Here is a 2,678-nt window from a genome sequence, read left to right on the forward strand (position 1 = left end):
GAGTCCACTGTACAAGCTTACTCCTTTGTCTTTAAGTGTTTGGGCTTTTAAATATTAAATTTTTTCCTTCCCCAAACAATGTGGGATATATCACATTCTTTGGTTCCTAGAAAGATCTGAGCCTCTCCCTTCACAATTCCATGGGATGTTTTATTGCTAATCTTTGGTGATCGTTGGGCAATTGATTCAACTTGTATTTTGAGCTCAATGTCAATACTACAAACATTGTTAGGGATCAAACAATCATGGCCCATTTTTTGGACCAAGCAATGTCAAAACCTCAGTCTTACATCCATTCGTGCCTTCTTTCTTTTCATGTTTTAGCTTCACATACTAGTGAATTTGATCTGGAGAACCCTGAGCATGTATAGATGGAGAGCCAATACCTACATGGCTATTAAGTCTAGCATTTTTTTGTCTAAACCGCCACTCATCTTCTTCTCACTATCTTTTTTTCCACATGGAGGCATGGGAGGAGAAACATGTGTACTTTGTGCTAGATTTGTAATAGGATCATATGTCTATGATGCAAGATAGGTGAGAGCAGTCACTACATTAACAATCAGTGGATGCATTATAGCCTACTCTTGAACACACATTGCTACAACAACAAGTGCTTGATACAAGCTTCTCATAGAATAATGTCCTTAGAGAAATGGATCAGCCATATATGGAAACTTCCCATGGTCCTTGAATAATAGACATGCCCAAGCAACAAGATTGTGCTCCCCTACTGACTTTGAATTATCAATAGCTTTCCTACTGATGCTTAATTCCAATAGAACAACCCCAAAACTATACATGTCTGATTTTACTATCAACTAACCAGTCATTGCATATTCTAGTGCACAGTACCAATATATTCCCATTACACAAGTAGAAACATGAGTCTTGTCTCCCACTGGACTAAGTTTAGCTAAACCAAAATCAAATAATTTGGCATGATATCCCTCATCTAGTAAAATATTGGAGCATTTCAAATCTTGATAAATTACTAGTGGGTTGGCTTTGTTATGCATGTACTCCAACCCTTTAGTAGTACTTGCAACAATTTTCATTCTAGTTTTCCAATCCAAGGGCTCCTTGTCTAGTGGAAGATCATACAGGTGATCTTCTAGTGACCCCAATGGCATATACTCATAGACTAAAAGTCTTTGGTCACCATCATCACAATACCCAATAAGGTTAACAAGAGTCATGATGAAGAAGGCTTAGCATTAAAACTTCAATAAGAAATTCTCTATTTCCTTGAAGCCCATTTCTGTCAAGTTGCTTGATAACGGCAACCAAGATTGAAGGAGCTAGAAAATTTGAATAATCTTAGAGTTGAATAATACATCAGATTGGGAATGATATCGAGGTTATCCCATGTGACTAAGCTTTGAGAGTTATACACAGAGTCATGTAGTGGGTTGACAAATATTCTCCTCATTAAAAGAATGAGTATCTATAACCAAAGTATATAAACCTCATATCTTAGCATCAATCTATTATGGTGCTTCCATGTAAAGACAAGCATATTAGATCAAAATCTATTCGAGGCTAGCAATGACATCTAACTTTCATTATCAATCAGTGATGTTTGCTCCTAATATGTAAAGTGGAGATATTTCATCTTTTCATTCAACTAATGTTCTAATCATCCTTCTTAAAACATCCAATTGCACTACTTTCTCTTTGCAAGGAGTTAAGGAACATTACTTCGAACATCACCATTTGCATCATAAGAGAAAACACTATAACTTTCCCACTTCTTTGTACTTTAGAATATGTTCAACCTTCTTACCTATTCAATTCTAACAGAAAATAGTCAGGTGCCAAAGTGGGTCTGGCTAATTTTTTTTCATTTTGAAACCACTGACATCTCAAACTGGCCCACTAAACACCCAATTTTGACTAAAATCAATTTGCATCATTGATTTAAATTTTTAAACTCATTTCCACCTCTTTCTACAAATTGTCAACTTCGTGCCAAGGGGTCCTCTTACTGGCCTTAAAAATTGACAAAAACACTCAACTGGGCTCTGAAATTAGACACATTAATTCTTTGTTCCATATTCTTGCAACTAGCCAAATCTCATCTCATGAGGAATTCTCAGTCATAGGATATTGCCTGTCAAAGATGCCTTCTCAGAATTGCTTGTAAGCAAACAAGTTAGAAAACCATAAAATGTGTTTGGTTTTGGCTTCAAAAATAGGTCAGATTGACACTTAGGGCAATGAAAACTGGGTCATTGGTTTTCTGTCATGAGGAGAGTATAAATATAGGAACTTAGATCATGATGAATAACTGGGTGCATTTGGAAAGCGGTCAAAGTGGGCTACTCAGATTTGTAGAACTGGAAACATTGACATAAAAGTGATTTTTTCAAATGGAATGGACCTGGGAAAGTGTGTAGACGGATTTGTCAAGACTTGCAAACTAGTACACTCAAGAATTTTTAGAGTAGAATGCAATGGTATAATCCATTTGATCTCATCTATCATAGATTCAGAGTTATGACATCATGAACAATAGTACTAATCAATCTACACTTTATAACACTAATAAAACTTTATAAATTGCATTTCGAATCACATTCAAAAACTTATCAAATAGATTCATCACAAGCTCAAATTTGAAACATAACAAGTCTCTGACTCTAGAATGCAATGCAAAAGGATTTATCTCATTTCAG

The 2,678-nt window shown here is 35.5% G+C and overlaps 1 pseudogene; it reads right to left on the bottom strand.

Annotated features, from left to right (window-relative positions):
* Positions 1 to 521: 521 nt before the first annotated feature.
* LOC149535271 (serine/threonine-protein kinase PBL27-like) lies at positions 522 to 1,293 on the bottom strand (annotated as a pseudogene).
* Positions 1,294 to 2,678: the final 1,385 nt, after the last annotated feature.

The sequence above is a fragment of the Cupressus sempervirens genome, chromosome 10 (genome assembly GCF_028749045.1).
Source record: "Cupressus sempervirens isolate cs-2001-9-10 chromosome 10, ASM2874904v1, whole genome shotgun sequence".
NCBI lineage: Eukaryota > Viridiplantae > Streptophyta > Pinopsida > Cupressales > Cupressaceae > Cupressus > Cupressus sempervirens.